Genomic DNA, 26,711 nt, shown 5'->3' on the forward strand with positions numbered 1-26,711 from the left:
TGCAGAGCAGCGGTCCGTCTCTCCAGTGTGCCACCAGAGACGGTGCTCAGGAGTATATAACGTACAGCACAGTTTACAGGGTACAGTGAACAGGCATATGTAATGTACCACACAGCTTACAGGAAGAAAAAAAATGTAAATATATATATATATTTTTTTAAGTATTTTCTTCTTTATACAACAGTCTCTTTATGCGAGAGATTGACAGTTTTTGGCCTTGTGACGCCCCAAATTCTGGTGTGGGCGAGTTTCCTTTTTTGCTCCAAAATCAACCATTTCACATGGGCTTAAAGTGGTTGTAAACCCTTACAAACCACTTTGACCTACAGGTAAGCCTGGATTAAGGCTTACCTGTAGGTCCAAGAAATATCTCCTAAACCTATACGGTTTAGGAGATATTTGCCCGAAGACGGGCACCGCTATCTACGGCGCATGCGCCGTAGACAGCGGCGCGCAGGCGCACTGAGCGGGGCATCGTCGATGACGGCAATGCCGCGAGTCTCGGCTCCCGTGCGCATACGTGGGAGTGACGTCATCGCTGCTCACAGCGCCGGAGCAGCGAGACCCACGGAGACCCACCAAGAAGATGGACGCTCGGAACTACAGGGGACAGCGGTGACTTCGCTGGCTCCTGTGTCAGGTAAGTGACACATAATGGTCTACTATGCGATGCATAGTAGTCCATTATGCTTTGCCTTTACAGGGAATGAAAGAGGAAGTAAACCCATCAGGGTTTACTTTCTTTTTAAGCCTTAATATTGAGGGATATACTAAGGGGTAGGCTTGTTCAATGCCTTTGGTAACGAATCGAAATTTGGCTGGATTTTGCAACAAACTACCAAATCATGTTGAATTCATTCGTTATATCCGCTATAATTTCTTTCGTATTATTTGAAATTTTTTATTTTTTTTTATTTGGACATTCAGATGCATCCGAATGTCTGAATAAAAAAATAACGAATTTCAACTAATACGAAAGAATATATAGCGGATATAACGAAAGAATTCGACACGATTCGGTAATTCGTTAAAGAGCTAATGAAACAAAAGGCCAACTCAAAGTAAATCTTACAGTCCAATCAGCTGATTCATTTTGTGATGGAGGTTGGATTACTGGGAAAGTGCGTTCCTGAGAACTGAGTGAAAAAGGTGTTGTGTTGTATTTGAGCCGAGGAGAGGAGGTATTGGGGGTTATTTACTAAAGGAAAATCCACTTTGCACTACAAGTGCACTTGGAAGTAAAGTTGCTGTAGATCTGAGGGGGACATGCAAGGAAAATAAAAAACAGCATTTTAGCTTGCACATGATTGGATGATAAAATCAGCAGAGCTTCCACTCATTTTAGATCTACCCCTCAGATAAAGAGCGACTGCAGTTCCAAGTGCACTTGCAGTGCAAAGTGGATTTGCCTTTCGTAAATAACCCCCATTGTCATTGTGTTAAAAGATTCAACAAACAAACGGCTTTCTAAACTACAAATCATTATCACGAATATATATACATACATAAATATCGAATTTCAACGAATACAAACGAAATTATAGCGCATATAATGAATGAATTCGACATGATTTGAGATTCAGTATAACGAATATCTGCACTCTACAGAAATAACAAATTATCCGAAAACGTATTAACATAACGACTCTAATGCCGCGTACACACGAGCAAACTTTTCGACGGACTAGGTCCGTCAGAATGAATCCGTCGGACATTACGATCATGTGTGGGCTCCAGCGGATCTTTTTACCCAAAAGTCAGACGGGCCTAGAAATAAAACATGTTTCAAATCTTTCCGACGGACTCGAGTCCGGTCAAGAAATCCGTTCGTCTGGATGCTAGTCCGAAGGAACAAAAACCGATGCTAGGGCAGCTATTGGCTACTGGCTATGAACTTCCTTATTCTTGTCCGGTCGTACGTCATCACGGTCGAATCCGTCGGACTTTGGTGTGCTTGTATGTGGCCAAGGCCGTTCGTTTCGGAAAGTCCGTCGGAATTCCGCCGAAAGTCCGTCAAAAAGTCCGGTCGTGGGTACGTGGCATTACAGAACGAAATTATGTATTTTTTACGAATGACAACGAACTGAAACTAAACAAATTTTTCTGTTGTGCCGAGGGGCATAGTAGATTCGGTTTATTGATTTAAGATGCATGACAGTATACCATGAAGTTTGGTTATTAGTAGACATGTACACTGACAAAAAATTTGTTCATTTTCGTTTCATTAGTTTTTTTGTTTTTTTCGAAAATTCGGAATTCCGAAATTTTGGGAATTTTTGATTTTTCAAATTTTCGATTCTCCGAATTTTAGTTTTTTTCGGATTTCCGGATTTCGGATTTTTGGATTTCCGAATTTCCAGATTTCGGATTTTCGGAACTCCGATTTGAAAGTCCAAAAAAAAAAAGAAAAAAAGAAAATCTGTTTAACTATTAAATTAACAATTGGAACAGAACAAATTAATAATAAATAATTATAAAAAGGTTTTATTATTATTATTATATCATTACGTTCCATTTGGTTAGATGTGGCATTCGTTATTTCAGATAATTCGTAACTTCAGATAAATTTGTACTCATTACATTCACTAACAGACAAATTTTAAAGGGAATTCCAATACCTATAATTTAATAGTTTATTATTTAGAATTGAACAGTTTTCTTTCTTTTTTTTCTGATTTTTGAATTTCCGAAAATTCGGAATTTCGAAAATCCGAAATTCGGAATTCCGAAAATCTGAAAATTCGGAAATTGAAAAATGTGTAAATTTGGAATTAACTAATTTGTCAAAATTCATTAGAAAACGAATTTGGAACTAAACGAATTACACATGTCTCGTTATATGTGTCTTTTGATTCTAATACTGTATATTTGATTTATATGCTTTCTTTTAGATCATTTTCTGACCTAATATACTCCTGAAGAAGGAAAACCTGTAGAGTGTGTAACTGGAAGAACAAATCTCTGTGTGTAACAGCGCGGGATCATTATTATATTATCTACAGTAAGTTCTTCCTTTGTGTCAGATGCTCCATGATTAGCAGCATCTAATGTCATTTATCTACTATTGAAAGTGTATAATAAATTTATATATTTTTGTAAATTGACTGTTGTAAGTTTATACCATACCACGAGAGTCCATGTTGCCGCCACATCTGTCCTAATTAGTAATAGAACGAAGGTACATTAGAGGAAGAAAACCCTGATGGGTGTTACTTCCTCTTTGTTTCCCTGCAAAGCATAATGGGCTACTATGCATCGCATCGCATAGTAGCCCATCATGTGACACTTACCTGCAGGAGAATCCTGCGATGTCCCTGACTTCCTCGCTAGTAGCGAGCGTCCATTCTTCACCCCTCTTCCTTCCGGGGCCACGAACTCCGGCTCTGTGACTGGCTGAAGTCGCATGATGTCGCGTGACGCCACTCCCGCGCATGCACGCAGGAGCCGCCTTTAACGGCACGACCCGAGCTAGAAACGGCACAGTGCGCCCTTTCTAACTCCGGCGCATGCGCAGAAGAAATCGCCGTACGACGATTTGCAAATATCTCCTAGACCGCGCAGGTCTGAGAGAGATTTCCAGCACCTACAGGACTTGCAAAAAGTCCTGTAGCTGTAATTGCAGTGAAAGGCGGTTCTACAAAGTATTGACTCAGGTGGGCGCCATACAAATGTACCCCCCCCACACTTTTCACAGATTTGTTAGAAATGGTGAAAACCATTAAGGCCCCTTTCACACTACTGCAATTTTAAAGTTGCACGATATTTCAGGGAATGCCTGTGTAATCTTGAGGTCTATGGACCCCAACTCTTATCAAATTTGGACCAATGTAGTGCAGGGACTACTTTGTCGCACAGATATGAATGGTACTCATTGGAAATCATGGGGTATGTATGACTTGTCATGTGACTTTGCAGTCCCAATTCGCAGGACAAGACACACAAGTGTGAAAGGGGCCTTATCATTTTCCTTCCACTTCACAATTATGTGCCAATTTATGTTGGTCTATCACATAAAATCCCAATAAAATAGATTTACATTTTTGGTTGTAACATGACAAATTGTGGAAAATTTCAAGGGGTATGAATACTTTTTCCAGGCACTGTAGCACAGCTAACAGAGTACAGTGATTGGGAATATGCAACATACAGATACAAAATCCCGTCAGCGTCACTAATGAGTAGGGATCTCTGATACCTCCTGTATTGAATTGTATTGTAATTGTACTGTCTGCCCTCATGTTGTATAGCAAACTGTTGGCGCTATATAAATCCTGCATAATAACAATAATTAGGACATACACTTCAATGTTTTTAACCACCTCCCATCCGCACTATAGCTGACAGATGGCTGCAGCGCAGACCTAATTTGCTGGGAGGGCGTCCATAGATGTCGTCCCATGCACGAGCGGCCTGCGGTGCCCCCTGCAGGGCGGGCAGTGCACTCTGTGATCAGCGAGTCTGAGATTTGGCTGATCACAGATCGGAGTAAGGGGTCGATCCTGACCTATTACCATGTGATCAGCTGTCGGCCAATGACAGCTGGTCAATTGATGTAAACAGAGCCCATAATCGGCAATTTTTCCTCCTCACGCTAACAGATCACCGGCGGCTGTGAGAGGGACATCAGTCCTGATCGTGGAGAGCCTCTGCAGAGGCTTTTGTGCCACCTACCAGTGCCCACCAGCTTCACCTATCAGTGCCCACAGTACCTCCCATTAGTGCCCACAGTGTCACCTATTGTTGCCCATAGAAACGCCTATAAAAGTCATCACCAGTGCTGCCTACCAATACCATCTACCAGTGCCCATCAGTGCCACCTATCAGTGCCCACAGTGAGACCTATAAAAGTCACCAACAAAGTGCCTCATCACCACTGCTGCCTACCAATACCACCTACCAGGGCCCATCAGTGCCACTCATCAGTGACATCTATCAGTGCCTATTAGTGTCACCTTATCAGTGCCCATCAGTGCAGCCTCATCAGTGAATATCAATGAAGGAGAAAAATTACCTGTTTGCCAAAAATTTTAACAAACTATGAAGCTTTTTTTTTTTTTTCTGTCTTTTTTTTGTTTGTTTAGCAAAAAATAAAAACCCAAGTGGTGATTAAATATCACCAAACGAGAGCTCCATTTGTGTGAAATAAATTGTAAAAACGTCATGCGAGTACAGTGTCACATGACCGTGCAATTGTTATTCAAAGTGTGACAGCGCTGAAAGCTGAAAATTGTTCTGGGCAGGAGGGGGGTAAAAGTTCCCGGTAGGCAAGAGGTTAAAGGATGTAATCGGTTTTGAAGGGCCCCTGCGGGTGATGAATTCTGAAAACATCAGCAGATCCAGCGCCAGCTTTCAGTAGTTGGAATTCTCTGATTCTCGGAGGGTTACAATGTTTCTAAACACCGATAAGAAGAAATCCCATTTATAACAGACGATGCTTTTCCTCCGTCATTTGTGGAATGCGCCCTCACACCACATTGTCTGTACAGAGAGGGATTGTTTTCGGAGGCCCCGCCCCCTCGCCGGTATCCTACCTGCTAGCAATTAAGCCCAGAGAAGCGTCTCCCCGATAATGACTATCATTAGACTCCGGGTGGCCTCTTCCTTGCATTGTCCTCTGAATAAAACCTCAGATTTATTTCATGGTGGGCGGACGCGGCACAGACCGGCGCCATTGTTGGGACATAAATGAAATAACTGCGATTTACATTCCGCCTTTCATCCCAACCGCAAACATTTCTGCCGATCTCAGCCGAGTCCCTCGCCCCTTTGTTCCTGTCCGGGAAACGGTCAGGTCGGGGAGGAGCCGGGGATTCTGGACTGTGGATGGTCTCCATCGGTCACATGTGATTGATCAGTCTGATAATATTTTATTCCAATATTTCCAAACCTCAAATGCAACTTTATACTGCTTCCAAAAAGTATATACTATTTCTTACTGATCCAGCGCCGCTTCCTCCTCCACCATCTGACAAGACACACACTGTCACCTTATATAGAGATTACTGATCCAGCGCCGCTTCCTCCTCCACCATCTGACAAGACACACACTGTCACCTTATATAGAGATTACTGATCCAGCGCCGCTTCTTCCTCCACTATCTGACAAGACACGCACTGTCACCTTATATACAGATTACTGATCCAGCACCGCTTCCTCCTCCACTATCTGACAAGACACGCACTGTCACCTTATATACAGATTACTGATCCAGCACCGCTTTCTTCTCCACTATCTGACAAGACGCACACTGTCACCTTATATACAGATTACTGATCCAGCGCTGCTTCCTCCTCCTCCATTATCTGACAAGACACACACTGTCACCTTATATAGAGATTACTGATCCAGCGCCGCTTCTTCCTCCACTATCTGACAAGACACGCACTGTCACCTTATATACAGATTACTGATCCAGCACCGCTTCCTCCTCCACTATCTGACAAGACACGCACTGTCACCTTATATACAGATTACTGATCCAGCACCGCTTCCTCCTCCATTATCTGACAAGACACACACTGTTACCTTATATACAAATTACTCATCCAGCGCTGTTTCCTCCTTTACTATCTGACAAGACACACACTGTCACCTTATATACAGATTAGTGATCCAGCGCTGCTTCCTCCTCCACTATCATAGCATAATACACATTGCTGAATTGTGTCTCTTAATTGGAGTTCACCTTTAAAGGGGTTGTAAAGGTAAATGTTTTTTCATCTTAATGCATTCTATGCATTAAGGTGAAAAAACATCTCACACTTCCGGCGCCCCCAGCCCCCCTGTTTTACTTACCTGACCCCTCGAAAATCCTGCGCTCGCCCCCCTCCGTCCTCTTCGCCACTCAGCCTGGCTGCTGATTGGCTGGAGTGGATGGATTGAAAGCAGCGCAGCCATTGGCTCACGCTGCTGTCAATCACATCCAATGACGCAGTGCGCCGGGGGGCGGGGCCGTGTGATACAGCGAGCGGCTGTATCACGGGAGCGCGCCCGCAGGTGCTTCTCACCATACGAGGGAGCTTGCATGAATGTGAGAAGTACCTGCGGGAGAAAGCCGAGGCAGCCGCCGAGGGACCCCAGAAGAGAAGGTTCGGGGCCACTCGAAACGAGCTGCACAGTGGAGGTAAGTATAACATGTTTGTTTTAAAAAAAAATAAAAAAATTTACTTTACAATCCCTTTAAGATGAGATTCATGGAAGCAGTCCAGCAGTATCTGGCTTGTCAGAGGTCTGGGAATTGTTATTCTCGGAGTTGTGCCGTGTGAACGGGTCATCCCCAGAGATATGAAGATTGATCATAAGATGAGCTCAGTCTCGGTAGCTCGCCGTGGTGAGGTCACAACGCTCACTGGCTGTGATGTATTCAGCGTTGTTGGGCGCTCACTGACCAGACCTCCGTCATAGGATTCCCTATCATTCTGGCAGAGAACATTCCAACCTTCAATAGATTACCTCGGGGGGATGAGTACAACCGGTCAGTGCCCTGCTAATGGTCTCCGGGGGACAGCTGTGCTGAAAATAACTTTTCAGACAGATTCAGCAGGTCTTTCACAGTGCTAATAGATGTGAATACACTTTCCTGTCACAACACTTTGTAACCTTCTATTTAAGATGCAGCAGTCGGCGTTAAAATGATCCATACCTTCCTCCAGACAGATGTGTTAACCACTTCAATACCGGGCACTTTCACCCCCTTTCTGCCCAGGCCAATTTTCAGCTTTTCAACGCTGTCACACTTTGACAATTGCACAGCCAATCAACACTGTACCCATATGATATTTTTATCATTTTTTGAGACAGATAGACCTTTCTTTTGGTGGTATTTAATCACCACTGGAATTTTTATTTTTAGCTAAACAAACAAAAAAAAGGCAGAAAATCTTGAAAAAAATTTCTTTATTAGTTTCTGTTATTAAATTTTGCAAATGGGTAATTTTTCTCCTTAAGTGATGGACACTGGGCTGCACTGATAGGGCTGCACTGATAGGGCTGCACTGATAGGGCTGCTCTGATAGGGCTGCTCTGATAGGGCTGCTCTGATAGGGCTGCTCTGATAGGGCTGCACTGATAGGGCTGCACTGATAGGGCTGCACTGATAGGGCTGCACTGATAGGGCTGCACTGATAGGGCTGCACTGATAGGGCTGCTCTGATAGGGCTGCTCTGATAGGGCTGATAGGGCTGCTCTGATGTGTGCTGATAGGGCTGCTCTGATGTGTGCTGATAGGGCTGCTCTGATGTGTGCTGATAGGGCTGCTCTGATGTGTGCTGATAGGGCTGCTCTGATGTGTGCTGATAGGGCTGCTCTGATGTGTGCTGATAGGGCTGCTCTGATGTGTGCTGATAGGGCTGCTCTGATGTGTGCTGATAGGGCTGCTCTGATGTGTGCTGATAGGGCTGCTCTGATGTGTGCTGATAGGGCTGCTCTGATGTGTGCTGATAGGGCTGCTCTGTGCTGATAGGGCTGCACTGTTGGGTACTGATGAGGCTGCACTGTTGGGTACTGATGAGGCTGCACTGTTGGGCACTGATGAGGCTGCACTGTTGGGCACTGATGAGGCTGCACTGTTGGGCACTGATGAGGCTGCACTGTTGGGCACTGATGAGGCTGCACTGTTGGGCACTGATAGGCTCTACTAATGGGCCCTGATGAGGTGTATCGTCACATATGGCGATCCATTACATTTGGTTACCCACTGGAGTGCGCATGCACAACGTCGCCATATGCATTTCAACACTTTTACGACAAAACAGCACTCTAAAACTGTCAGATAGTGTGACGGAACTGACGTTGAACTGCGTTTGCACAGTTATGTTGCTCCACCCCTAAGTCCAGGTTCAAGCCGCACCATCCAAGTGGACATAGAGTTAGAATATAATTATGCCAAGCGAAGCAAGGCCATGCCCGAGGCGTGGCGAGGGGCCCTGTTGTAAAGTGGTGTCTTACAATCAATAATTATACAGAAGAAGAGGTTGTCTGTAACGTCATGGGTAGCCGAATGTGACCTGATAGGCGGCACTAATGGGTACTGATGAGGAGGGACTAATGAGGATGCCCTGATAGGCAGCACTGATAATCAGGGCACTGATTATCTGTGTACACGTCCCCTGTGACATTTGCTAATTTCCGGCTCTCCTCTCCTCACGCCATGACAGGACATGAGGAAAGGAATGCCGATAACCAGCAAGTTTGTTTACATGTGATTAGCTGTGATTGGACATAGCTCATCACATAGTCAAGGACCACTGTGATTGCCCTTTAGCACGATCCCAAGGACACAGTGATCAGAGCGCACTGTATGCCCACCCCAGGGGTACACGGGGGCGTAGTTCTGGGAGGATGTCCATGGAGACCCTCCCAAAACAAGAGAGCTGCATTGTAGCCATCTTTCGCCTATGGCGCGGTAATGAGGTGGTTAAAGTAGTCCTATCATTTAATATCATTTCATGTTGGGTGCAGAATGCTCATTATTGTGTCAGTGTGACCCTTCCAGGTATTTATTACCTCTAACAGAGATCACAGGACTCCCCCTGACAATACCTTTATCTGCTTTTCGCTCCAGAAGGATGGAACCATCTTTGTTCAGGAATTAACCAGGGTCACCATCTACTTCCTGTACTGAGATGCCAGCTCAGAGATGACACAAACATGTAATGCCTGTGCATATCTTGGTTGTATTTACAAACGTTTGACACAGATCAGCCCAGACTCTCACCTTGTAAAAGTTACAATGTACAGTCTGATCAGGAGAGGAGACTGAAGCAATGCTTCCTGCTGCCTGCAGCAGACTGATGACATCACCTCGGCCTAGAGGACTGCTTTCTAAAAGGTGGAGCTTCTCTGAAAAATTATACATTCCCTGTATTTTGTGACCTGGCAATGCACAGGTGTGAGCGGTCCCTTGCGCGGCACAGGTGTGAGCGGTCCCTTGCGCGGCACAGGTGTGAGCGGTCCCTTGCGCGGCACAGGTGTGAGCGGTCCCTTGCGCGGCACAGGTGTGAGCGGTCCCTTGCGCGGCACAGGTGTGAGCGGTCCCTTGCGCGGCACAGGGGTCGCACACGCAGCCCGCGTTCTGTACAGGTGGGAGGATGGACACAAAATCTATTGATATCATTTTTTTATTTATTTTTTGATCTTGTCACTGCTTTTCATTTAGCTCCGCCCTGACAAAGCCGATCGTTGCCAGAGGAAGATCCTTTCCGTAATTTTCTAGCTCCCGGGGAATCCGGGAAGTTCACTGACTCAGAGCAGAACATGAGAGTTCATCTCCCTATGTGGGAGCGCCGCGCAAGTCTAGACACATCGGCCCGCGTGTCTTCTGACGCACAACAACGCCAAGGAATACCGCTCCTAGTGCCTTGATTCATCCTGAGATATTTTCATCGCCCCGGATATCCTGACTAATAATAAACGCACATCGGCGTTATTAAATATTAACATATTTTCCCTGGATTCTGTATCTTCTGGTTGGTCGTTGAGCTCCTGAAAACCTGCAAACTGTTGTATAGCTCCCCACTGTTGCTGATTTGGAGGGACTGTCCCTGATTTGGAGCAATGTCCCTCTGTCCCTCATTCCTCCTCATTTTGGTCTGATCTATATGGTTGTATATAAAATGCTAAACCTTTCGTCCAAACTATAAATTGCTGCATTTGTAAATTTTAGAAGCCAATATAAAGGAATAGTAGTGGTAAAAAAAAAGTCCCTTGTGGATTTAATTAACCTTTTTTTGGGGTTAATTCTCACAGAATTATTATTATTATTATTAAACATTTATATAGCGCTGATATATACCACAGTGCTGTACAAAAAGCACTGAGCTATTCCTTTAAAAAAAAAAAAAAAAAAGTCATCCTGTAACAGCTCCCAACTGTCCCTGATTTCGAGGGACTGTCCCTGATTTGGAGCAATGTCCCTTTGTCACTCTTTCCTCCTCTATTGTCCCTCATTTTGGTCTGATCTATATAGTTGTATATAAAATGCAATTTTTATCTATCAAAAAGTGTTTCCCAGTGCTAAACCTTTCATCCAATTTCTAAATTGCTGCATTTGTAAATTTCGGAAGCCAATGTAAAGGAATATTAGTGGTAAAAAAGTTTTACCAATCTTGTTTTTTTTTTGTACAATTCTCCTTTAAGGGGGTGTGGCGGGGTGTGTCCCATGCCTACATACATTATCTAGTAGGTGTCCCTCATTCCCATCTCAAAATGTTTGGAGGTATGCTGTTGCCGCAATACAAATCCTGAATAATAATGAAATCCATGGATCCATTCTGCCTTGTATCACCGGTTCAGGCTGGTGGTGGTGGTGTAATGGTGTGGGGGATATTTTCTTGGCACATTTTGGGCCCCTTATGCCGGGTACACACAGTCGGATCTTCCTACGGAAAATGTTCGCGTTGAGCTTTTTTCCGGAAATTCCAACCGTGTGTAGGCTCCATTGGACATTTTCCATCGAAATTTCCGACACACAAAATTTGAGATCTGAATCTCAAATTTTCCGACAACAAATCCGTTGTCGGAAATTCCGATCGTGTGTACACAAGTCCGAAGCACAAAGTTCCACGCATGCTCGGAATCAAGCAGAAGAGCCGCACTGGCTATTGAACTTCAATTTTCTCGACTCGTCGTACGTGTTCTACGTCACCGCGCTCTTGGCGTTCGGAATATCCGACAACTTTGCGTGATCGTGTGTATGCAAGACAAGTTTGAGCCAAAATCCGTCGGAAAAAAATTAAGCATCGTTTAAACGCCACGGCCTACCTGAGTATTGTTGCTGACCATGTCCATCCCTTTATGACTACAGTGTCCCCATCTTCTGATGGCTCCTTCCAGCAGGATAATGCACCATGTCACAAAGATCCGATCATCTCACCACTGGACAATGAGGTCACTGTCCTCCAATGGCCTCCACACTCACCAGATCTCATCCAATAGAGCTCCACACTCACCGGATCTCATCCAATAGAGCACCTTTGGGATGTGGCGGAATGTTAAATTTGCATCATAGATGTGAAGACAAATGTGCAGCAACTGTGTGATGCTATAATGTCACTATAGACCAAAATCTCTGAGGAATGTTTCCAACACCTTGTTGGATATGCAATGAAGGAAAAAGGGGATCCAACCCGGGACTAGCAAGGTGTACCTAATAAAGTGGCCGGTGACTGTATCTCTGTGTACACACACACACACACACACACACACACACACACACACACACACACACACACACACACACACACACACACACACACACACACACACACACACTAGCCCATTAAAAGATAAAAATTTCTCCTGCAGTTCTCTTTTCTACCACTAGATGTCTTCAGTCAGCTGGCCAGCATCTTTCATCCCACTTGCTCTTAGTTGAGGGTGTCCTGGACCCCCCCCCCCCCCCCAGCCTGTGACTGGACAGTGAAAGGAGAAGCAGCACAGTGATGAGCTCTTCTGTTACTCTGCTCTCTCCTCCTATCAGCATTCTCCTTAAAGCGATTGGCTCCTTTTGCTGCTTTTTTTCACTCAATAGGCTAATACCAGGTACTTACACTGCTTGTATTTGTATTTAAAAATACACATTTACTGATAAATTCATGATTACAGAGCTTCATTAATTTGTGTCTTTTATATCTGCCTGGAGTGCAGCTTTAAATAAAAGTGATTTCCTTGAGTGGAAAACGGGTGAAAGCAAAGGCGTTCCTGTCCGTCCGCGCAGCCCCCCCCCCACCCCCCACCCCCGCTGTTTACACGCTTCGGATGAAGGCGCTCAGGTCGTGTCCCCGTAAATACAACAAGCCGGAGATTTGGCGATAACACAGATAAACTTCCTTTCATCTCCATATCAGGACTGCTGAAGATTCAGGCTGCCCTTTTCTGTGGCAGCATTTAAACATTTCCAGAAACGATCTTGTTTGCAAATCGTTATCATCTGCTGGTGCACCAATAGGAAGCATCAGATGATGGATCGCCCTCTGCTGGGCATTCCCTGTAACTGCGTGCATTACCATTTAAAGAAAACTACTTTTTTCTTTTTTTTAACCTTTTATATGCCAGGAAGCGGCCCCAACTGCCAAAAAAAATTCTAGGAAACCTAGCATTCAATAGATTCTCATCCAATTTTGTATAATATCTTGTTATAGGGTGACTACATTCTGTCCCTGCCTACCAATTGTGCGCCTGTGTTTTCACCCTGCCTCGTGCTCCCCCGGTGGAAAATACAAGCAGCTGCACTGACAATATTTTGCACAGACATAGTCCTCCATTATCTCTAGCAGGAAGCCGATCCAGAGCAATGATGAGCAGCCGGCGCTGCATGTAGACGCAATGTGGCTGAAAGAGGCTGCAGAAGATCAGCAGTGATGGGATTAAAAAAAGAAAAGAGATAAAAACACAATTTAAAAGAAAAAAAAGGGCAATTGTTTACCATACACAGTGTACAGACCAAACTAAATATCACCCAATTAGAGCTTACAGTGCCTTGAAAAAGTATTCATACCCGTTGTCATTTTACAACCAAAAATGTAAATGTATTGGGATTTTATGTGATAGACTAAAGCTGGCCATACACCTATAGATTATCTGCAGATTTTCTATGGTTAGATGGAAAAAGTGGGAGATTCCTCCATCCACACAGTTTACCGAACATGGAGAAATCTGTTGCACTTTTTCCATCTAACCATAGAAAATCTGCAGATAATCTATAGGTGTATGGCCAGCTTAACATAAAGTGGCACATAATTGTAAAGTGGAAGAAAAAAAAAAAGATAAATGGTTTTCAAATTTTTTTGTTACAAAAAAAAGGCAAGGGGTGCTGGGGTGGGCTGCAGGGTATTGATGTGCACTGCTGGGGGATCTATTTCTGCAGGGGGGTGTCTATTGTTGCTGGTGGGGGATTCTATTGTCTTATGTTGCTGGGGGGGTCAGTTGTTGCTGAAGGAGATCTACTGTTGGGGGAGGGGTCTATTGTTGATGGCTGCCAGAGAGTCTATCAATGCTGGCTGTGCGGAAATCTGTTGATGCTGCCGGGAGTCTATTATTGCTGAGGGGATTTTGTTGTGGGTCGTACATTGTTGTTAGGGGTATCTTTTTTTTGCTGGCTAAATGGGATCTATTTTACTGCTTTTCTTGATATCATTACCAAATTCCATACAAATTTCTTAATTACTTACTAAATTAGCACCACAAAATGATACTTGTTTCTGTATTGTCTAAAAGGGGTGGTACTGGGAGGTGGGTGGGAGATGGGACCAAGGGACAGTGCTCGGAGGTGGGAGGTGGGTGGGGGATGGGACCAAGGGACGGTGCTCGGAGGTGGGAGGTGGGTGGGGGATGGGACCAAGGGACGGTGCTCGGAGGTGGGAGGGGGATGGGACCAAGGGACGGTGCTCGGAGGTGGGAGGGGGATGGGACCAAGGGACGGTGCTCGGAGGTAGGAGGTGGGTGGGGGATGGGACCAAGGGACGGTGCTCGGAGGTGGGTGGTGGGTGGGGGATGGGACCAAGGGACGGTGCTCGGAGGTGGGTGGTGGGTGGGGGATGGGACCAAGGGACGGTGCTCGGAGGTGGGTAGGGGCGGGGAAAAGGGGTTTCTCGGAAAAGAGTTCCTGCACCTATTGTCTGAGGAAAAAAGCCCTGTATTTTTTATATATATATATATATATATATATATATATATATTATGTTTATGTGTATACACACACACACGTACGTGTGTGTGTGTATATATATATATATATATAATATATATATATATATTATAATGTGTGTGTATATATGTTTGGGGATTCTAAGTAATTTTCTAGCACAAAATACTGATTTTAACTTGTAAGCAACAAGTGTCAGAAATAGGTTTACTCTTTGACCTCCCTGGCGGTATGATTAGTTCTGGTTTTAGGTGCTGAAAGCGGTACAATTATTTTGCATAGAAATTTGGCGTTTTATATTGTAGTCCTGTAATTCTTAGGAACTCTCTTAAATCTGTTCAAACCAGAGTCTAGCAGACATCCCGGGTGTGATAAAGTTTATAATATAGAATAATAAAAATTCTTCAATAATGTAATCAAATCCTAAAACACTGAATAAGGGACACTTTCTGGTTGCTATGGACAATCTCCAAATTCCAGGCAGAAAAAACAGTATTTATAATATAAAAGTGCATGCAGGGCACTGGACAGACCACTAGGGACAAAGGGGGTGTGTAATTTTTTTATACAGTACTGTAATCTGTAAGTGTGTGTGTTTTTTGTCTTTTTACTTTTTTGAATTTGGCACCGATCTCCGGTCCCGATCGCCATAACGTCGCAGGGAACGGAGCTCGGCGGCATTGGGCACTGTGTGAATCGAGCGGAGGACAGCTCGATCACACAGCGCGGAGGACATCGCTGGATCCAGGGGACAAGGTAAGTAACTTCTCCGTGTCCTCCCTGTATCCAGCGATGCGATCCCGAGTCTGGCTCGGGATTACCGCTTATGATGGTAAAATCCCAACCCGAGCCAGACTCGGGATCACCGCTAGGGAGGTTAAAGAGGAACTGCAGTCTGATCACATCATTTGTAATAAAAACACCTTTGCCATTCTGAAGCTTCCCTCCGACCACTTTGCATATTATTTTATATATACTGTGATTCTGTACTTACCAAATATGCTGCAGAAATCTCCCTCCACTGAGTCTGGCTGCAGCCATCTTAATTGTGGGCAGCTGAAGTTCACTTTCTAGATTTACACAGACACACACACCTCCGACTCTGCAGCTTTCCTTGGCTCTCGTATGACTCCTCCCCCCTTCCTTCCTGGCTAGAGAGTGAGAGAGCAGTGTATGATGTCATAAGCCTAGGCTAATGAACCAGACAAGAAATAAGAAGGGGGCTGTATAAGGTATTTACTGGCAGAAAAAAAAGTTTTACTGTCCAAAGTTAAAACAACAAGGGCAGAAGACTTGATAGATGGAAAGTTGAAAAAAAATGACTGAAGGGCCGCTTTAAGTGGTCAACTGCCCTCATTTTTAGACCAAAGTTCATCCCTTTGATCTAATAGAACTGAATGATACAATGTTGCTTTTTATCTCAGCTCTGAGCAATGTTGTGATAAACTTTGGCAGCTGCTTTTTTTTCTTTTTCTTTTATTTTTTATTTTTTGACTGCTCTGCACTAAATCGTGGAAATGCCAGATTAAGATCGTGACTTGGGTTGAATCGAGATCACAATTTTTTTTTAACAATAGTTCAGCTCTAATGACGACCCATAACAAGTGTTTGTTGTCCATGTTCATTCCCACCCCTTGGCTCTCCCATTCACACCTGAATGATTTGAAGTTTCACCACGAACGATTAAACGCTCATCACTGGGATTTCCTTTATATTACACGGGGTCCGTTCACACCTGAGCGCAGTGTCAGTGGAAGCTCCTCGCCCCAAAATGTACACAAGCTTCCTTTGGGGCTGAGCTGCTCATAGACATGTGCACTGCCAAAACATTTGTTCGCTTTATTTTTAGTTTAATTGTTTTTTTGTTTTGTTTTTTTCGGGTTATTCTTTATTATTTATTATCGCAATTCGTAAATTCGAAAATTCTAAAATTTGTAAATTTGTAAAATCGTAAAATCGTAAATTTCTAAAATTCGAGAATAAGAAAGAAAATTTGAAAGAAAAACTAAATTATTAAGTATTAAATTTATAGGTATTGGAATTTGGCTGTTTGTGAACGTAAACAATACAAATTTATCCAAAGTTAAAAATTATCCGAAATAACGAATCTGAACAAATTAATATTTATTATTAATACGTTTTTATTATTATTAATTTGTTACGTTTCATTCATTTAGATAGGGCATTTGTTATTTTGGATAATTTGTAGCACGATTCTTGCGGCGTAACATCATTTTTCACATACAAACAAAATGTGGTTAACTTTGCTTGGGGGGGTTCTAAGTAATTTTCTAGCAAAAAATACTGATTTTAACTTGAAGTGTCAGAAAAAGGTTTATGCCGCTTACACACAACCGGACTTTTCGACGGACTAGGTCCGACCGAATGAATCCGTCGGATATTATGATCGTGTATGGGCTCCAGCGGACTTTTTTTTTTTTTTCCCCAAAAGTCTGACGGACCTAGAAAAAAAAAACACTTTTCAAATCTTTCCGATGGACTCGAGTCCGGACGAAAAATCAGTTTGTCTGTATGCTTGTCCGACGGGCGAAAACCGACGCTAGGGCAACTATTGGCTACTGGCTGTGAACTTCCTTATTCTAGTCCAGTCGTACGTCATCACGTTCGAATCCGTCGGACTTTGGTGTGCTTATGTGTGGCCAAGTCCGTTTGTTTGGAAAGTCTGTCGGAACTTCGCCGAAAGTCTGTCAGGAAGACCGTTGGACCTAGTCCATCGAAAAGTCAGCTTATATGTACGCGGCATTAGTCTTCAAGTGGTTAAACTTCCCTCGTTTACAGAATTTGATTCCTTTTATCTAAAGAAAAAAAACATTACAATGTTTATAGTTGGCTCAGCAGCTGAGAAATGTTGTAGATACTCGGTAGATTGCCTGTTTTTGTATTTATTTTTTGACCGCTGTCTGAGCAGAGGATTATCTGCAAAGAAAGAATCGGGAAAATGCTTTAAGATCGCGAGGGGGAAAAAAATTGCGATAATGATTCTTAACAATTAATCGTGCAGCTCTACTCTTAGCATGTTCAGACGTGTGTGGGGGGTGCGGAGTCTGGGACTTTCTCAGGCAGTCACCACCTACAGGAGAGAATGATCTATTCTATGTAAGGATCAAAGAAGTGGACCTGTCACACACACTATATATATATATATAGAGAGAATCTATATATATAGATCTATATCTCTATCTCTATCTCTATCTCTATCTCTCTCTCTATATATATATATATATATATATATATATATATATATATATATATATATATAGATTCTCTCTCTCTCTCCATCTCCATCTCCATCTCCATCTATAGATTCTCTCTCTCTCTCTCTCTCTCCATCTCTCTCTCTCTCTCTCTCTCTCTCTCTATCTCTCCATATAATCTCTATATAAGACTATATATAGTCTTATTTTTGGGGAAACGGGGTTAATAAATATATATATTATAATATTTTCATGTTAAGATCATACATGCTCAGTAATGTTTCAGTATAACCATTCCAGATATATATCTCCCACAGAGATCACAGTACTACCCCGTCAATGCCTTCTTCTGCTTTTCTCTTCAGAAGGACGGCACCATCTTTGTTCAGGCATCACCCAGGCTCACCATCTGCTTCCTGGACTAAAATGCTGGCTCAGTCATGTATTTGCTGATGCCTGTAAGGGTCTTGGTTGTGTTCACAAATGTCTGACGCAAATCAACCCCTGATGCAGCCTCTCACCTTGTGACTTGTTACAATGTTGCAGTCTTGCTCAATGGGGGGCTAAGGAAATTCTTCCTCCTGCCTGCAGCAGACTGACATCATTTCAGCCTAGACAAAGTCCCCGATTGGAGCTCGAAGACTGCTTTTTAATAATAAAATGATACCATTGCTGTATATTGTGACATGTCAGGAATTCAGCCTTGTGAAGATACTGGCAGGTCCACTTTGGAGACACAGCTGATCTGAAAGCACCCCTACCCCACCCCACCCCCACCCCCTCGGTCTCCTCTGTATGAAGATTGGTGGATTAGCGGATAGTTTGGTCTGCTCATAGAAGACTCGTCAGATGGAAGATTTCGGGAGGCGGAATGTTATGACATTTTATTTCTCTCTGGCTGATAATATCTGATGTTCATTCCCAGGCCAGCACATACTGTATGTCCACAAATATGAAATAACGATCTCAGCACACAGACGAGGTCCCGGCATTGCTTGTCATCCTATTACTAGTGGCGGCTGTGTATGTCATGCTGGAACGATCGTTTCTGGAATAATCTGCAGATACAACCTGAGACATCAGAGTGGAATATAAAGTGGACCTGTCTGTATCTTCACATGTCTGTATGAATACATTCCTGATGTCACAATATACAGCAACAGTATCATATTTCAATTAGGCTCCGCCTTTTATCATTTAAAAGCTCCAATCAGTGACTTTGCCTAGACTGAGATGATGTCATCAGTCTGCTGCAGGCAGAAGGAAACATTTCCTCAGTCGGTTCCGGCACCTTCACACCTCAGATCCACCCCAATTCCTCCACCTTCCACCTCAGATCACCCCAATTCCTCCACCTCACCTCAGATCACCCCAATTCCTACACCTCACCTCAGATCACCCCAATTCCTCCACCTCACGCCTCAGATCACCCCAATTCCTCCACCTTCCACCTCAGATCACCCCAATTCCTCCACCTCACGCCTCAGATCACCCCAATTCCTCCACCTCGCACCTCACATCACCCCAATTCCTCCACCTCGCACCTCACATCACCCCAATTCCTCCACCTCGCACCTCACATTACCCAAATTCCTGCACCTTCACACCTCAGATCACCCCAATTCCTCCACCTCACACCTCACATCACCCAAATTCCTCCATCTCACACCTCACATCACCCAAATTCCTCCACCTCACACCTCAGATCACCCCAATTCCTCCACCTCACACCTCAGATCACCCCAATTCCTCCACCTCACACCTCAGATCACCCCAATTCCTCCACCTCACACCTCAGATCACCCCAATTCCTCCACCTCACCTCAGATCACCCCAATTCCTCCACCTCGCATCTCACATCACCCCAATTCCTCCACCTTCACACCTCAGATCACCCCAATTCCTCCACCTCGCACCTCACATCACCCCAATTCCTCCACCTCGCACCTCACATCACCCCAATTCCTCCACCTCGCACCTCAGATCACCCCAATTCCTCCACCTCGCACCTCACATCACCCCAATTCCTCCACCTCGCACCTCACATCACCCCAATTCCTCCACCTCGCACCTCACATCACCCCAATTCCTCCACCTCGCATCTCACATCACCCCAATTCCTCCACCTTCACACCTCAGATCACCCCAATTCCTCCACCTCGCACCTCACATCACCCCAATTCCTCCACCTCGCACCTCACATCACCCCAATTCCTCCACCTCGCACCTCACATTACCCAAATTCCTGCACCTTCAAACCTCAGATCACCCCAATTCCTCCACCTCGCACCTCACATTACCCAAATTCCTGCACCTTCACACCTCAGATCACCCCAATTCCTCCACCTCACACCTCACATCACCCAAATTCCTCCATCTCACACCTCACATCACCCAAATTCCTCCACCTCACACCTCAGATCCACCCCAATTCCTCCACCTCCCACCTCAGATCACCCCAATTCCTCCACCTCACACCTCAGATCACCCCAATTCCTCCACCTCACACCTCAGATCACCCCAATTCCTCCACCTCACCTCAGATCACCCCAATTCCTCCACCTCGCATCTCACATCACCCCAATTCCTCCACCTTCACACCTCAGATCACCCCAATTCCTCCACCTCACACCTCACATCACCCCAATTCCTCCACCTTCACACCTCAGATCACCCCAATTCCTCCACCTCGCACCTCACATCACCCCAATTCCTCCACCTCACACCTCAGATCACCCCAATTCCTCCACCTCACACCTCACATCACCCCAATTCCTCCACCTCGCACCTCACATCACCCCAATTCCTCCACCTCGCACCTCACATCACCCCAATTCCTCCACCTTCACACCTCAGATCACCCCAATTCCTCCACCTCGCACCTCACATCACCCCAATTCCTCCACCTTGCACCTCACATCACCCCAATTCCTCCACCTCACACCTCAGATCACCCCAATTCCTCCACCTCGCACCTCACATCACCCCAATTCCTCCACCTCGCACCTCACATCACCCCAATTCCTCCACCTCGCACCTCGCATCACCCAAATTCCTGCACCTTCACACCTCAGATCACCCCAATTCCTCCACCTCACACCTCAGATCACCCCAATTCCTCCACCTCGCACCTCAGATCACCCCAATTCCTCCACCTCGCACCTCAGATCACCCCAATTCCTCCACCTCGCACCTCAGATCACCCCAATTCCTCCACCTTCACACCTCAGATCACCCCAATTCCTCCACCTTCACACCTCAGATCACCCCAATTCCTCCACCTCACACCTCAGATCACCCCAATTCCTCCACCTCACACCTCAGATCACCCCAATTCCTCCACCTCGCACCTCACATCACCCCAATTCCTCCACCTCGCACCTCAGATCACCCCAATTCCTCCACCTTCACACCTCAGATCACCCCAATTCCTCCACCTCACACCTCAGATCACCCCAATTCCTCCACCTCACACCTCAGATCACCCCAATTCCTCCACCTCACACCTCAGATCACCCCAATTCCTCCACCTCACACCTCAGATCACCCCAATTCCTCCACCTCACACCTCAGATCCACCCCAATTCCTGCATCTTCACACCTCAGATCACCCCAGTTCTTACACCTCTCACCTTGTCAACTCAGTTTACCCCAATTCCTGAAGCATCAGATGTCAGATCATCCCAATTTCCTGAGCTATCACACCTGACATCACCCTCTTTTCTGCACCACCTTACCTCAGATCACCCCAATTCTGCCACCTTCACACCTCAGATCACCCCAATTTCGACACTGTCACTTCAGATCACGCCAGTTCCTCCACCTAACACCTGAGATCACCCCAATTCCTGCACCTTGTCAACTCGGTTCACCCCAATTCCTGAACCATCAGATCTCAGATCATCCCAATTTCCTGAGCTATCACACCTGCGATCGCCCTCATTCCTGAACCAATTCTTCCACCTTCACACCTAAGATCACCCCAATTTCACTTCAGATCACCCCCAATTCCTGAACCATCAGATCTCTGATTATCCCATTTCCTGTATCAATGCACCTCAGATCACCCTGATTCCTCCCCCTTGTCAACTCAGATCACCCTAATTCCTGAACCATCAGATCTCAGGTCACCCCAATTCTGGAATTTTCACTCCCAGGATCACTCTCATTCCTGCACCACCCTACCTCAGATCAGCCCAATTTGTGCACCTTCACATGTCAGATCACCCCAATTCCTGAAACTTCACACTTCAGATCATCCCCATTCCTGCACCTTCACACTTCAGATCACCCCAATTTGTGCATCTTCAGACCACAGATTACCCCAACTCCTGCACCTTCACACCTTAGACCACTCAAATTCCTGCACCTTCACACCTCAAATCACCTTATTTCCTGAACCTTCATACTTCAGATCACCCCAATACCTGCACCTTCACACCTCACATCACCCCAGTTCCTGCACCTTCCCACCGCAGATCACCCCCAACTCCTGTACCAATAGACCTCAGATCAGTCTATATTCCTGCACCTTCACACCTCACATCACCCCAGTTCCTGCACCTTCCCACCGCAGATCACCCCCAACTCCTGTACCAATAGACCTCAGGTCAGTCTATATTCCTACAACCTTCACACCTCAGATCACCCCAATACTTGTACGTGGCACCTCACATCACCCCAGTTCCTACAACCTTCACACCTGAGATCATCCCATTTCTTGCACCTTCACACCCTAGATCACCCCACTTCCCCGACCATCACACCTCAGATCAGTCTTAATTCCACTTTGGATTATTATTATTATACATAATATATAGCGCCAACAGATTATGCAGGCCTTTACAGTATAAAAGGGAGACAGTACAGTTACAATACAATCAAGTACAAGAGGGTTAAGAAGGCTCTGCTCAGATAAGTTTACATTCTAAATCATCACCCCAATATCTGGACCTCAATTGAATATCCAGTGTGCTGTAAATTATATCCAATGGCAGCAAGTGCCAACACAACCAACATCGCATACGTGCCTGGGCACAGATGTGGGGTATGCCAACTACTCTTATATATAAACTCAAACATATAAAATAATTTTGATGGATTTCCTTTTTTTTTTTAGAACCTACAAATGTTTGTTTTTGTCAAGAATTGTCGCAGAATTGTACTGAAACTGAAAAACTTTAGCAGTTTGCGACTGTCCCACAGCAGCCAGCTGTCCAAAAAGGACCTATTCTCAAGAGCAATATGAAGGGGAGACTATTCCCAAGAGCTGACACTCTACTGGAGAAGGGAAGTTTTCTTATAGAACAGTTGTAATGTTTGGAGAGGAGGGAAGTTCTGGCAGATTGCAGTGTTTGTCTCATTGCCATCAGTATGAAGGGGAGATGGTTCCCATGAGCTGACAATCGACTGGGGAAGGTTTCTTATAGAACAGTTGGGGTGTTCGGAGAGGAGGAAAGTTCTGGCAGAGTGCAGTGTTTGTACCCTGACCAGCAGGGGAAACTATTCCCAAGAGCTGACACTCTAATGGAGAAGGGAAGGTTTCTCATAGAACAGTTGTAATGTTTGGAGAGGAGGGAAGTTCTTGCATTCTAATAGATCACCCCAATATCGGCACATTTGGACCTCAGTTGAATACCCAGTGAGCTGTAAATTGCATCCAATGGCACCGAGTACCAACATCGCAAATCCACCTGGGCACAGATGGTGGGGGATGCCAACTACTCTTTTATATAAACTTAAAAATATAAAATAATTTTGATGGATTTCTTTTTTTTTTATTTATTTTTTTTAGAACCTACAAATGTTTGTTTTTGTCGCAGAATTGTACTGAAACAGAAAAACTGTAGTAGTTTGCGACTGTCCCACAGCAGCCAGCTGTCCAAAAAGGACCTATTCTCAAGAGCTGACACTCTACTAGGGAAGGTTTCTTATAGAACAGTTGGAGTGTTTGGAGAGGGGGAAAGTTCTGACAGAGTGCAGCGTTTGTAGCTTCAAAAGCAGTATGAAGGGGAGACTATTCCCAAGAGCTGACACTCTACTGGAGAAGGGAACGTTTCTTATAGAACAGTTGTAATGTTTGGAGAGAAGGAAAGTTCTGACCGAATGTAGTGTTTGTCCCATTGCCATCAGTATGAAGGGGAGACTGTTCCCAAGAGCTGACAATCTACTTGGGAAGGTTTCTTCTAGAACAGTTGGAGTGTTTGGAGAGGGGGAAAGTTCTGGCAGAGTGCAGTGTTTTTACCCTGACCAGCAGGGGAAACTATTCCCAAGAGCTGACACTCTAATGGAGAAGGGAACGTTTCTTATAGAACAGTTGTAATGTTTGGAGAGGAGGGAAGTTCTGACCGAATGTAGTGTTTGTCCCTTTGCCATCAGTATGAAGGGGAGACTGTTCCCAAGAGCTGACAATCTACTGGGGAAGGTTTCTTATAGAACAGTTGGAGTGTTTGAAGAGGGGGAAAGTTCTGGCAGAGTGCCGTGTTTGTTCCCTCACCAACAATATGAAGGGGAGACTATTCCCAAGAGCTGACACTCTACTGGAGAAGGGAAAGTTTCTTATAGAACAGTTGGAGTGTTTGGCTAGGAGGAAAGTTCTGTCTGAGTGCAATGTTTGTCTTATGGTGAGCAGCAGACATTAGGGGAGGTGTCCTGCTTCTCTCCCTGACCTATAGCTGCAGCTGAGTGTGGGGGGAATGGCTCTCCTTACCCCCACACTCAGGTCTGCCTTGGATGGGCTGCTTCAGTCTCTGCTCAGGAGAATCTGGCTCACAGCCTCTTCTTTCATTTCGTCACACAGGGAAGGATGCCAGGATCTTCCAGGCTCTGCTCCTCCGTGCCCCTTCCAGAGGTATAAATAGCAGACAGCAGGGAGGGCAACCGGTCAGAGCGGAGATCTGCAGACAGGACAAGGAGCTGGGAAGACCCTGCTGAGCCCATCACTGCTATATCCAGAGCTGGACCTGAAAGAGGTGGGAGAAAGAGACTGAATAATGGTTTTCTACAGATTTACTGACACCTAACACCTTCATATACTGAGAGATAGACAATTAGGGACACACTTTTCAATACTGAGCTTTATACATTTACTGACACATAACACCTTCCTATGCTGAGCTTTATTCATTTACTGACACATAGCACCTTTCTATGCTGAGCTTTATACATTTACTGACACATAGCACCTTCCTATGCTGGGCTTTATACATTTACTGACACATAGCACCTTCCTATGCTGGGCTTTATACATTTACTGACACACAGCACATTCTGATACATGCTCATTTACTGACACACAGCACTCTCTTATTGTGATATATACACATAGTGCCTTCCTATATCCCATACTGAGCTATTTACAATTACTGACCCATATCACCTTCCAATACCGAACTATATACATTTACTGACGCCTAGCACCTTATGTACATGTAATGACCCCATCATTCCTATGCTCAGATATGTACATGTACTGACACAGAGCTGCTCCTTAAACTGAGACTTAGACATTAACTGACACATCGCACCTTTCTATACTGAGATATATACAATTACTGACACCTATCCACACTCCACATTTTTATATATATTGTCTCCTCTCGTATTATTTATTTAAACACTAACACATCATTATTTACTATTTCATACATAGATTTGCTAACAATTTTCACCCTACACCGTAATATACATACTTGGTGATATTATTCTTTATGAATTTTCTGATACATATCACCAATCTGCAGTTTTTATAAGGATTTTCTGACATTTTTCAGCATTTCATATACACAAGAATATACATGAATTTACTGACACATAGTATTGTACATTACCAATCCACATTTGAGTCCGACATTTCCAGACTTAGATCATCTCCCTGCCTTGTAATATACACAAAAAATGGATTTCACTTTCCAGCCTCACTAATACCAATGTAATGCTATGTCACCATTGTAAAAATGGTCTGATGTGCGGACACATCACAGCGCAGTATATAATAATGTACACATTTACTGACACATCACAGCGCCGCATATAATAATGTACAGATTTACTGACACATCACAATGCTGTATATAATAATGTACAGATTTACTGACACATCACAATGCTGTATATAATAATGTACAGATTTGCTGACACATCACAATGCTGTATATAATAATGTACAGATTTGCTGACACAACAGCGTTGTATATAATAATGTACAGATTTACTGACACATAACAGTGCTGTATATAATAATGTACAGTTTTGCTGACACATCACAGTATTGTATATAATAATGTACAGATTTACTGACAAATCACAGCGTTGTATATAATGTACAGATTTACTGGCAAATCACAGCGTTGTATATAATAATGTACATATTTACTGACACATCACAGTATTGTATATAATAATGCACAGATTTACTGACACATCACAGCGTTGTATATAATGTACAGATTTACTGACACATCACAGCGTTGTATATAATGTACAGATTTACTGACACAACACAGCGTTGCATATAATGTACAGATTTACTGACACATCACGATTCTTGATGAAGGTATATTGATGCATAGATTTTCTTAATGTAATCAGGTGAGCTCATTAGTTACAGAGCTGCATTGAAATCTTGGGCAGGGTTATCAGCTCTGTCCAATCACCTGTGTGAACTACAAAACACATCCCACTGTATTCCAGAATTGAGGAGGGAGGTGTTCTATAGTGTTGTCCTCAAATGACAAGCTACAGGGGCAGCGTTGTCACCCTGGGACAGTAAGTGTTTTACTGTCAGGGTCACCAGGTGAAAATAAAATGAAAAAAGCCTGAAAAAATAAAGTCAAAACATCTAAGAACAGGTGAA

At 44.3% G+C, this 26,711-nt stretch overlaps 1 protein-coding gene across 2 annotated transcripts in view; it reads left to right on the forward strand.

The window, feature by feature from the left end:
* CRISPLD2 (cysteine rich secretory protein LCCL domain containing 2) overlaps positions 1 to 26,711 on the forward strand; it is a 115,096-nt gene that overhangs the window by 27,404 nt on the left and 60,981 nt on the right. The window contains exons 2-3 of one of the 2 annotated variants that reach the window (XM_077453031.1): positions 2,892 to 3,001; positions 24,657 to 24,828. The gene's annotated coding sequence lies outside the window, so the exon portion shown is untranslated. Of the gene's footprint in view, positions 1 to 2,891; positions 3,002 to 24,593; positions 24,829 to 26,711 lie in introns of those variants that run through there. The other variant, XM_077453042.1, reaches the window with a different exon arrangement.

The sequence above is a fragment of the Lithobates pipiens genome, unplaced genomic scaffold, assembly GCF_037356315.1.
Source record: "Lithobates pipiens isolate NorthernLeopardFrog02 unplaced genomic scaffold, aLitPip1_a1.2 Scaffold_10, whole genome shotgun sequence".
NCBI lineage: Eukaryota > Metazoa > Chordata > Amphibia > Anura > Ranidae > Lithobates > Lithobates pipiens.